The sequence below is a fragment of the Podarcis muralis genome, chromosome 1 (assembly GCF_964188315.1).
Source record: "Podarcis muralis chromosome 1, rPodMur119.hap1.1, whole genome shotgun sequence".
In the NCBI taxonomy this organism is placed as follows: Eukaryota; Metazoa; Chordata; class Lepidosauria; order Squamata; family Lacertidae; genus Podarcis; species Podarcis muralis.
Window position 1 is genome coordinate 67,898,539 of NC_135655.1, and position 12,073 is coordinate 67,910,611.

Sequence of the window (12,073 nt, forward strand, 5' to 3'; positions counted from 1 at the left end):
GAACTGAATTACTTCACCTTCTCTACTTGTGATGGCAAATGAAAAGTTTGGGTATCTGGTCTTAGTTATCCCCTTTGTTACCAATTTTCATCAATACCAACTCACATGATACATGTGCACAAGAAGTATTTATCTTCTGGAAAAGTCAAGCATTCTGTTTTTACGCAAGACTTCAATTTCTTATCTTCTGCAATATACAAAAGGTTCTGTCTTGGGGGGGGGGCAGTTAGTCTAGATCTCTCCAGGAAAATAAAAGGTTAGCTTATAAATAACCTATATTAGTTTGCTGCTATGTAATTCATATATCATAATGTAACCTAAGCGCTTTGCACCAAAAATGGGCACAGGGGAATGTTCTATAATAACTGGTCTGTGCCAACTAAGACCTTCAGAAACACTCAGCATTCAAAAGTGTCTTTTCCATAACTAAACAAATTTAGAATTATCTCCAAGTGTAATCAAAATAGATGTGAGGCTGTATGAAAATTTCAAACTAGATCCAGCCTTTAAAGAATGAAGCCAGTTCACAAACAGATTGAGATTAAGTGAAAAGTATGCCACAGTCTACGACTTGATCAGTAAACGCTGTCAGTAATGATTTCAGGGTGAAAGCATTGCTGGGATTGACAGCAGACATCAGGATTGAGGATGGGGGGAGAGGGGAGAGAGACATTACACTTCTTGAATGACAACACTGAAGTACAGTACAGAAATCCACTGCAAAAGACAAAGTGGGCAAAGTGTGCAAAAGATGACAAAGCACTATGGGTGGAAACCAATTCCTAAGTGCTTTTTCACCTCAGAGCTGCACAGTGCCCAAACAACCATGGCAGACTCCTCTGTGTAGATTCATCACCTGCTGCCAGAGCATGGGGTTCACACATTCTGCAGTGCATACGTAGAAAGGCCACAGAATTGTCATGGTGGGGCTGCATGCAGACTATGCGACAACACAAAAATGCAATCAGACAAAAGAGCCAGCTGCATCTGATTTAGGCCTCCACACAGATGACCTCAGCTATATGTTTAAAAGCTATGCCCTAATTTTGTGCATAACATGGCAGCACAGGAATGCACTGTTACACCCACATCCACATCTGTACATACGAGAAAAGTACTTTACAAACTCCAGATGTTTCATGACATTCCACCAGTTGAAAAGCACTGCTCTACAGTGTTTGAATTTCTGCCCATGATCATTCCTAAGATTTCAATATGTGCCCTTGGGCCTTCAAAACATATATATGCAGCAATGTTCATCTGAATATGGCATACTTGAAGTTTTAGGGCACTATCAAACTAAGTTGCTCCATCAACACAAGAGTTTCCATTTGTGCAAAGAAACTCCCACCCCCTTCTCACCCCATGTGTACCCTGTTCCCTCTCCACATCTGCTCTGGTGTGTTGCATGGAAACCCAGAACAGATTTAGGGGGCACACATGGGGAAAGTCCATAGCACAAGTGTAAATCCTTGCATTAGCTGGATACTGCCCTTAATATGCACTTTTTTTCAACTTTTAATTACAGTATATATTCTATGTTCGACTCTAGACCATTGGTCTTAGGAAAAAGCAGCTTGCTCACTGTTTCCTGTCATTAGGTCAGATGACCCTGTGATTGACATGGAATAGCAGACCCAGCAGAGAGATTCTGTCTGCTTTCCACTCTGCTGAGCTGTTATGAGACCCAGTAGGTAGTTGATTAAAACTGTACCCTGGGAGTAGGGAAAAATAGAATTCATTTTACTCACAACATACTGAGAAAATGTGAAGCCTTAGGGTATCTTGGCCACACGATGAAATGTAAACAAGGAGTTTAGATTGTGTGTGTGTGTCTGTTTAAAATACGCTCAACTTGCAAACATTTTTCTTATGTATTGTAAACCTGAGCGTTGTAGAATGTAAAATGTTCAGCTAGCAGCTGAGATAAGGTTTTGGGGTGAATTTTTATCTGAATTCATGTGTAGGGAAAGGGAAGACAGCAGACTCTAGAAAGAACCAATGCACAGTGCATACCTTGTATTTGCTAACTGAGGTTGAACCTATACTCTGCCCTCCAAATTTCTGAGCCTAAAAAAGCTCTGCATTGATGCTTTTTCTTCATAACCATGAGGACTAGAATCATGTCTTTTAAAACTGACATTAACATTCTCAGAATCCTGCAACAGGCTATTCCAGGACTACCCTATCTGGAGAATCCCCAAGAATCCTCAAACCAGAAGAGGACAGGCTTCAGATAAGCATCACAAAGTCATTTGGAGGGGGGAAATCTCAGTTGCAGTAGGCACACTTACTAGGCAATCTAATTAATAGGCAAAGCTTGATTTTGTGAGAAACCTTTGATTGCTCAGATCTTTTTTCTTTTTTTGGACAAGGGCAATCACCCTGTGATGATATAGCAGGTTCACCGTAGCATAGCCAACCTTATCATTCTGCACAGAACTCTGCTTGGAATACAAACACGTTTCATCCATCTTTAGGACTACAATGGCTGCCATTAAGAGCAGGAATGGGAAGCCGTATTAAAAAAAGGAGAGAATCATGCTGATTTGCCCATAAAATGCTCAGCAGGTTCACCAGTACAGACTGATGTAGCAGGAACCATGAAGTCCCAGTGGAACTGATTAAATTGGATGTTTGCAGTGTGCCTCGGTGCTCAATAGCTTGCCATGGCAGTTTTATTTCACCTCTCCAGGATGTTGTACAAATATAGGAAGCCATTTTCAGACTCCTGCATGACCAAAGAATATATATATTATTCTCATAACAGACTCCCCACCACCTGGTAGCAGGTGCGTTAAAGCATAGTTTATCAGGTATATCAGCTGCCTGACAGATTAATAGGCTTTTAGCATCAGAGGAGGCAGGTCCCGCCAGTGTCAATGAACTCAGGTTTCCATTAGCAACTATAGTAGTGAGTGCTGCGTCAAATGATAGCTCTGAGGCTGCCAAATGCTTTGTGTTCCTCTCCACCACCATCACCCCGATCCAGTGCTTCAGCAATGAGAAGGACAGATGGTCTCTAGATCCTTTTATACAAAATGATGGAAAAAACAACAACAACAACAAAACCCAGCCCCCAAACAAAACCTAGGAAACTGCTGGATGCTAATATGAACACAGTTTAGATGCCCAGACTGCGACAGCATTAATAGGGAGACAGAAGATTCCTCCAGAGAAGGTTTCACTGCAGCTGCCCTTATGGTTGTGGAAACACCCTCCTGAGAGACCCTGAGGTTAGGGAAATGACAAAAGTAAAGATAAGGATAAGGTAATATTTACCTGTCCCAAGGAAGAGTGGACAAAGAGAAAAAGTCCCTCGAGTATCGTCATGAACTGCTGAATCCAGGATTTCTCTCACAGCAAATGAGAAGCAGGTGGCTGGTCCACTCAAATGCATGGACACTGATAAGAGGGTACTCTCTCATCAAGAGATCATTAGGCTCAGGTGCAGATGGGGTGGCTGTGAAGCCAAGCCTGCTCACCACCCTGGGTTTTAAAAACCTTCACAATCAAGTTTCAAAAATAGAATATGCTTAATTTGGCTTAACATTAGCTGGTGCTTCTCATGAGGGTCCTGATTGATCTGGGAGAAAAACCGCAAGCTATCTTCACTTTCTGGAAACAGTCGAAGAGATTTTTATTCTGACAAGCTTTTCCAGCTGGATAATTTGGTCTTTACCATGAGTATCTGCTTGCATTAGACAATGGTAGAGGTTTGGGGGACTTATTAGGCTTGCACTTACATGGCCAATTATGCAAATAGATCGTTTCAGGGAAATTTGCCAATGCAGCAGCTACTTCCTGTGGAAAGGTTATTTGGCAGGAGCCACCAGGGTTTCTCCTGATGGGAGCATACTTAGTTTGAACTACCAAAGTTTCCTCTGGTTCCCTACAATAGTACTACAGCCATTGCTCAGAGCAAAGCCAAAATAAGCACACTCCCAAAAGAGATACAAGAACCTTCTTAATCATGCAGAAGCTGCACCATTAGTGTTGGTAGACACATCTGGGGAAGTTCATAGCAGCACCCCCTATATCCACCCTGGTCTCAGTGATACAGTGTAAACTGAAATATGTGGGGGGTGACCTTCAGTGGCTCTGATGAGGGCCAGTGGATGTGCTGCTTGAAGAAGTGCTTAAGCTGTCCCCACCAACCTATCCATATATAAACCCAAATGTCACAAAAACTAAGTCTCCAACAATCTCTTCTTCAACAGAAAGCTACCCTTGGCAATACTGCTTACCTTAATCAGTAGTGTGGCGCTGTAGAATGGTCTGCCATGGCAGCTGCAACTTCAGATCATTCAGCTTTTAGGAGATATATTACTCCTCTCCTCCGGCTGGAAAGTTGAATCTGGCTCACCTGCTGGATTGATCAATGGTAGGCAGGCTCAAGGGTGGGCTCATTCCAGGGAGAAGAGCTGATCCACTTCCCAGGGATAAAGCAGGGCTGCCTCTCACCCTTTTTTCAGCTCTCCCACCCTCCCTCCCTGTAGTTTTCCCACCAGGTCTATTGGCGGACCTTGGGGGTTTTGCCTAACGCATAGCAATCGCCACAACTTTGGTAGGTAAGGCATTGGGTGAAACTTTATTCATGGTTGGAAGGAAGGCTGGAAGGCTCTGCCTCCACCTCCAAGGGAATAGGGCATCCTACAGGAGGTGCTTCTGTCCAGACACCCAGGCAGTGGACTAGGGCCATAGTACTCCTCATGACAGTGATCCTGGAGAGGTCACACCTATTTGATGTATATCACAGGATCTTCTTGACACTGGCTTGACCCCTTGGTGGATCATCCAGCAGAGAAGTTGGTTGATATTGATTATAACCCAATGCCCAGATTAGCTGTGGCCTAATCTGAACCATACAATGTTGTCACAAGCAGTCTTTTGGGAAGCGGTGCCTTGAGAGGTTATGGGCTCATGGCACCTGGGCACACAAATGCTGCTCTTGCTCACCATGCAATTGGGGAATATGAAACAATACCTCTACAACTACTAATTTGGGTACTCCCCCCCCCCCCCCGCTTCCCCAAAAGGACTAATAGCAGCTTCAACAACCAATTTTCATTGGGGAAGCAATGTGAGATAAGACTAAGCACCCCTTACTGTAGACCCACTCCAACATGGTTGCCTTTAATCTTAGAAAGACAGAAATTATGAAATCTGATCATGGACCTCCTGTGTGACATACAATATGGTGCTAGCAAATGCACTGTGGCACAAGCTGTCATCATGGGCAGGAGATTGTTTCTTCTGATGTGTACTTGATGACACATCCATCTGATGAAGGAAGATCTTACCTATGAACGCTCATGCCACAATAAATGTGTTAGCCTTAATAATAATTTATTATTTATACCCCACCCATCTTGCGGCACTTTTGTTTGTTGCTTTTAGCCATAGCATAGAAGATGTTCAGTTAACCCAAGCAGAGAGACAAAAGGGCTGCCTTTAAAAGCTGGGCTAACTAAGCCAGAGAAAACAGCTGCTCCCTCTAATCAGTGCAAACAGCTATCAAGACTTGCTGCTTTCTGAAGAGCGGCCAATAATTGGTCATTTTAGCAAAAGCCAGGACACAAGTCCAATCACGCATCACCTTCTATCACTGGCATGCTAACTCAGCCTCAGTGCCAGAGAAGGAGGTAGAAGGGTCTCCTTCAAGGGATATTAACATTAACTGTACACACAACAAGCTCATGTGTATGAGTGAAAAGGCCATTGAGCAAAGGCGTTGCGTTGTAAGAAAATATCATGCTCAAAGTGTAAGGTCTAAAAACAGAAAATGACTTAGAGGACTCGAGTTCTAGTGTATCTCATATGGCAAAGCAGATCTCTCATTTGTAAATGTATTAAAATAAAGTAAAAAGAATTACTTCCTTCTAATAGGCCTCTGTATACGATAGAGACTTAATCTACAGTTAAGGAGGGGAGAGAAGGACCCATGCTCAATAGTACAAATGTGCTTCACTTTGACTGGATACTGCCCTTAAATGTCAACAGCATAATGTATATAATAAAGCTACCCATTCTTTCTGTTCTGCTCTTTGCTAACATCAATTTGAAAAGGAGGAGAAATATTTACAGTAAACAGTCCTAAAAGTATAACAATTTGTGGTGCCTTAAAGGCTAATTGTTCATTGTGGCATAAGCTTATAAAGACCAGAGCCAACTCTGTCAGATACATGAGTTGTTATCTTGAGTTTGTATATCTATACATCCATGTGTGTAGAGAAAGAAAAAAGCTGGACCCATTAGCCACACACAATATCCAAGTGGAACAGTCAATGATAATCCCATGTGAATTCTAAAAGACCAATGGCCTGTACAGCTTCTTCTGATGTCACCTTTAACAGTGTGGAAGATGCTGCAGCATGACTCCACCCAGTGCTACCTGAGAAGATGGGAAGTCTGAAGCCACATGATAAGGCAGGAGACCACACTATTGTACCCTTTTGCACTAGCTCTGCCCTTGGTGTGGGAAGAAACCAGAGATGTGGCTTAGACAAGGGTCAGCAAACTTTTTCAGCAGGGGGCCGGTCCATTGTCCCTCAGACCTTGTGGGGGGCCGGACTATTTTTTTTGGGGGGGGGGGGAATGAACGAATTCCTATGCCCCACAAATAACCCAGAGATGCATTTTAAATAAAAGGACACGTTCTACTCATGTAAAAACACACTGATTCCCGGACTGTCCGTGGGATGGATTTAGAAGGCAATTGGGCCAGATCCAGCCCCTGGGCCTTAGTTTGCCTACCCATGGCTTAGATCAGGGGTGCCCAAACTTTTTTCAAAGAGGGCCAGATTTGATGAAGTAAACATGAGGTTTTTTAGGAATTTACCCCAGGACATATACTGCTACGGGGGCCAGATTAAATCAACCGGATTAGGCTGGATTAGGCCCCCGAAATGGATTTTGGACATGCCTGGCTTAGATCATCTGATGTTGCTGAACAAGCTCAGGAAGAGACTGAGATGCCTCTAAAGGTATTGTTAAGAGGTGACTGAGATCAGATCAGGCCATTTCTTTTAATCATTTCACAATCACTACTTCCAACAGGGTGTCCCCCCAATGTTTCAGTTAGCATATTTGGAAGATCTTTGAATCTGAAATTAAAGCTATGCTTTCATTTTCAGGTTGATTAAATAGGAATTGTCTTACGAGTATGAAAATGCATTAGAATATTGCTCTTCCATCTAGAAATACTCTTTGTAGAAGAGTAGAAAAAGTAAACACTCATTATGCAGGGATGTGCGAAAAGAACAGGGAGGAGGATTGGCTTCTCCTAAGGGTTAATTAGTACACATCAATTAATATTATGAATCTGCCTTTAGAACTGTTATGCTACCTGAAAATCTAATTATCTTGGAGGTAATACTACACTTTATTTGAATATGTAACAGATGGTATAAGCATATAAATATGCGAAGTACTTTTATGGCCTTTTAATGTTTGTCCAGCCATGAATGCTGTTAGCTAATGTGGAACTGCAGAGGACTGTATGTTCTGATGCCTGTCAATCTTCTTTTCTCATTTTACTATAATGAAAGTGAATCATGCGCTTATATTCTTAGCAGCATGCCATATTGCTCCTCCAATCCTAAAACAACCCTAAAGTAACATACACACACGTTACCAAATTGTTTAGCGGATTTAGTATTTCAATGCTTCACTAAAGGCTAAAAACGTTGAGAGCTGAAATGGCAAGACACAGGCGTCACCATTGTTTGTACTGTAGACACGTATTTCTTTCATGTCCATTCTAGACAAACGAGTCTGCAGGTTTTAGAATCACTATACCAGGGGTAGTCAACCTTTTTATACCTACCGCCCACTAATGCATCTTTCTTGATGGTAAAATTTCCTTGCCGCTCACCAGTGCTCAATGGAAAGAGGATTCAGCTTGTGCCATAGAACCCCCTACCGCCCACCTAGAATCCTGAAACACCCACTAGTGGGAATTAAGGACCAGGTTGACAACCCTGCACTATACAAACCTTGAAACAAAATAAAACAAAATTTAAAAAATTAAAAAATCCTTCCAGTAGCACCTTAGAGACCAACTCAGTTAGTTATTGGTATGAGCTTTCGTGTGCATGCACACTTCTTCAGATATGCACATGAAATCTCATACCAGTAACTAACTTAGTTGGTCTCTAAGGTGCTACTGGAAGGAATTTTTAATATATATTTTTATTTATTTTATTTTGTTTCGGCTACGGCAGCCCAACACGGCTACCTACCTGTAACTATACAAACCTTGTTGCTCCAAAATGATAGTGGGATGATTGTGCATACCACAGGTAGCAATGCCTCTTTCATGCCACCTTCAATTCTCTGATATAACACAGCATAAGCAATAGTGGGCAAAAAAAAAAACTGCTTACCCCATTTAGGGTGGGCAACAGTTGCAGCCTGGCACAGTTCCTCAGGAACTGAGATGGCCACCTCCCAACTGGCTGTTTGGCTTTGGCCCCAACTGGCTGCAGGGGGTGACTGGATCACCTGCCAGATTCTAATTCAAACTGTTCCCCACCAAAGTGTGTCTCCCCCCCCCCCGGCCGGGCTGTAGTCTATTCTGGGCGGGGGGGGAGTGTGAGTTGGTTTACCTTCATGGTGGGCCTCGCTCTACTGCTTATCTCCTTTCACCTTCTGGTGCAGCTACCAGGTTGAGATTCCTCATAGGGTTTGTGCTTCTTGGCCTCGGGTGTTGGTTGTTCCAATAGTCCCCTTTGTGCTTATTCTTTTGTAACTATTGCCCCTAATCAAGTACTTTGCGCCCGCTTGCTACTTGTCAATCTACAGTTTCACAGGTCTATGAGCCAAAACAAATAGGCTTTTACTATGCAACTTGAAGTTTGAGACACCTGTTGGAACTTGTGGTTGCTACGATGAGCTATTCATACAGGCATCAGCATCCTCCAGCTTCCCTGTTTAGGTTCCTCTGCAAGGGTGACACTGGCCATAGTAGTATGTTTGGGGACATCATATTTTAGTGTTCCACAGAATACAAGCACAAGGGCCAATCACTAATTCTAGGATGACAGATAGGATACTGAACAGAGATTCAATCCTAACCCCCCTTACCTGGGAGTATGCCCCACTGAATTCAATAGGACTTGCTTCTGAGTAGACATGGTTAGGATTGCACTGTAAGATGGCCACTCCTCTGTTACATGGTCATTCCACACCACCCCCCACGTGCTTTTGTCTTTGCCCCAGCATAGTACAGCTTTTGGTTCAGTGTGGAAGTACAAGGGTAAAATTCAGTGTGATTCTGCTCTCACAGTGCTTATCAAAGACTGCATTATTTGAAAAACAACAGCCCTAATATTGAGATGAGAGAAATACTTCAGAAACAATTTCTAAAAGCTTCATGACAAATTCCCTGTTAGAAAGAAATGCTTTAATAACTATCCAGCTATTCTATTTCTAATTTCCATATTTTGATGTGTAAAGGAAGCATTCCCCGCTTATATCGGCCTAGAAGACATTTCAGAAAAACTCATTTCCTCCCTGCAAATGCATAATTTGTCCTTCTTTCCTAGAAAGCAGGCCATTCTGTATAGCGCGCACACCTCCTTCTTTTGACAAATTACTACCGTTATTTAGAAAGATCAAATATTGTTTTCCCAAGGAAGAAACTTTTAAGACCTGCCAAAAAATTTGTTCTGTGGAATATGTCATTTCCTACTCAGGCTCCTGTCACTGAAAGAACTAACTTTCTGATATCTCATATACCCAACCGTTTTTATGATAGCAGTTGCAACTAATGGTATGCCTGCAGTTTTGTTCTCTTGACAGAAGTGTTGATAGCATCAAGCATCTCAGCAGTTATTAGCAATATTTGTAACTACTGTGATACATGGGTAATGGGCAGGGCGGCAAAATCGTAAGAGGCTGTAATAAGTATTCCATATTTTTTTACTTAGGTGTGTTATAAGCAGCAAACTAGCCAGTGAGTTCCAAAACGAGCACTAAAAAGATTAGTGCTCCTTTTGGATCTAAAGTAAGACAGGGAAATTGAAGAAAAACTAATGTTTTATGTCTTGTTGTTTTTTGCATCCTTGTTCACGGCAGAAGGTGTTGGGGAAATTATTTTAATAATACAGTGGTACCTCCGGTTACGTACTTAATTCGTTCCGGAGGTCCGTACTTAACCTGAAACTGTTCTTAACCTGAAGCACCACTTTAGCTAATGGGGCCTCCCGCTGCCGCTGTGCTGCTGCTGCGCGATTTCTGTTCTCATCCTGAAGCAAAGTTCTTAACCTGAGGTAATATTTCTGGGTTAGCGGAGTCTGTAACCTGAAGCGTATGTAACCTGAGGTACCACTGTATATGGCTTCAATCAACTGCCAAAATGCAGCTAGCATACCTCTACCTTTGCTTACAGTCTAACTACTGTTGTTTATGCTCTGGTAACCTCAAGGTTAGATTACCACCTCTGAAGGTGGTTGGCTGGTAGGGCTGGAAGGTGGTAGGGCTGCCTCTGAAGATGGTTTGGAAACTTCAGCTAGCGCAGAATTTAGCAGCCAGGTTGCTCACCGGAACCAGACGGTTTGAACATATTACACCAATCCTGGTCCAATTGCACTGGCTGCCAATTAGTTTCTGGGCCCAATTCAAAGTGCTGATTTTGACCTATAAAGCCATAAATGGCTCAGAACCACAATACCTCAAGGATCAATACCTCAAGGACCACCTCTTTCCACATGAAACTACCCAGCCCCTGAGGCCCTCCTATGTGTGCTTCTTCCTCGAGAAGTCCAGAGGGCGGCAACACGAGAACGGGCCTTCTCTGCAGTGGCTCCCCGTCTGTGGAATGCTCTCCCCAGGTTTGCCTGGCACCTTCATTATACACCTTAAGGCGCCAGGCAAAAACGTTCCTTTTTAACCAGGCCTTTGGTTGATTTGATTGACATCCTATGCCCTTTTAAAATGGGGGGGGGGGCTATTGGGTTGTTGTTTTTGTTTTGATTATGTATTTTGTGGTTTTATATTCTGATTTTATTCTGTGAACCGCCCTGAGACCTGTGGGTTTAGGGTGGTATATAAATTCAATAAATATTAAAATAATACAGTCTTTACATATCCATTCAGGTTTTCGTTAATTATTGAATTTCAAGTTCCAACAGAGCCTAAATTGAACTAGTCTTTAAATTATCATTTCCCCTTAAGTAGGGTGGCTTAAGCTTAATTAAAATTAATATCCTTCCCCATTTGGGAGAAATGACCTGAATTTGAAAGAATTATCAGTTTTTAAATATGAGGGTGCCCCCACCAATGGAAAAATAATTGACAAGGTGCCACAGTTGTGCCACTACCTGCATGTGCAACCTTGGCTAACAGTTCCAAGCTCAATACTGTATGAACAACAAAATCAAAGTCACTCAATTTCTGTTTCTTACAGCAATAGTATTATTTGGGATTTGCCTCAATGCATTCAAGAGACTTTACAAAATCACAGCAACAATAAGGTTTTCAAGTCTGCATAAAATAGGTCTCTGCGGAAAACCAGCTGCTGTGATTCTGCTCAGGCAAATGCAATGCAAGTTTACAAGCTGCACTTTTTCATAGCATTTCTTAAAAGTGACAGTGTCTATCAGGCTTACATGGTTTGCTTTTCCACTGGGAATGAATTAAATCCTTTCACCTGCATGTGACATGCTGCCATACTGCAGGGGTGGGCTGACTTCAGACAGGTCCACCCCTGAGTATTCTTTAGCTGTTAATCCACATTTTCCCCCTTCAAATGAGACTGGCGTGGTCCACATGCATATCTGAATGTTTGTTTCAGGAACAACCTCAGTCCTTATCATTCATATCAGTAGGCATCCCCTTCTGCGCTTCCCCCTGCCTTCCAATTTGTTGATTCTATCAGGGCTTTTATGGTGTGATACAAGGCACTTAAATGTGAGTCACCTGACATCATTATGATGGCATGTGATTGACAGATGGGCAGCCTTACCCACTCGTCAAATTTAGCCTGCAGGGCACAGGGTGAGTAAGGATATGGCCCAGTGACTGCATGCAGTTTCCCACCTCTGCTGCAGATCATGCTTAAGGCTGTTTA

General features: G+C 42.6%; 1 long non-coding RNA gene across 1 annotated transcript in view; it reads right to left on the reverse strand.

Moving 5' to 3' along the window:
• LOC114597871 (uncharacterized) overlaps window positions 1–12,073 on the reverse strand; it is a 114,596-nt gene that overhangs the window by 61,260 nt on the left and 41,263 nt on the right. The window contains exon 3 of the long non-coding RNA XR_013392645.1: window positions 4,248–4,369. This is a non-coding gene — a long non-coding RNA (uncharacterized LOC114597871). The remainder of the gene's footprint in view (window positions 1–4,247; window positions 4,370–12,073) is intronic.